We start from the raw sequence: 699 nt of genomic DNA on the forward strand, positions 1-699 counted from the left end.
TTTGCTCTTTGCCTTTACCTGTGTTTTCTGTTCTTTTCCTTTTTTTAAATATGTATATATTCATGGTTCACTGCTTAAGTACTAATTAAGTGGTATGCATTAAATCTGCCTTCACTTTATTCTCACACTCACAAGTTGAGTCAGGGAAAATTCAGTTTAATCGCATGACGCTGCTTAGTATTCTTTTAAAACTGTAAATGAATTTGAATTATATGTGGCCTTTCCATATTATCAGCCAAATTAGAACGTCACAGTAATAACAAACACATAAGACCTGATCGATGTTGTTGTTAAAGAAATATTGAAGATGCACCGGATAGCATGTTTTGTTAAGGACGTATATGATGTACTCTACGCTATAACTGTGCAGCGCGTTGTTCTAATTTATTCATAAACAATTTATGGAGGAAATAATGTTCTACTTGAACAACATTTCTCTTGTAGAATCATCTTAAAAGCATATTTATTTGAAGTTCGGGTTCATAGGTTCATGAGCTCAGGGATGAAGGTTCAGGGTATTAAGGTTTAAGTTGCACTGTTCAGCGTGGTACGGTTCACGGTTCCATGCTTAGTGCTGATGGTTATAGAATTCCCAGGTTCATGTTTTTACCGTGTGAACGCACAAGTATTGTATTGACTTTTACATGCCTGGAGGAATTTCAAATTATATGAAAAGCATGTACATGCATGAACAGATAT

This window comes from Plasmodium fragile (genome assembly GCF_000956335.1).
Source record: "Plasmodium fragile strain nilgiri unplaced genomic scaffold supercont1.169, whole genome shotgun sequence".
Taxonomy (NCBI): domain Eukaryota; phylum Apicomplexa; class Aconoidasida; order Haemosporida; family Plasmodiidae; genus Plasmodium; species Plasmodium fragile.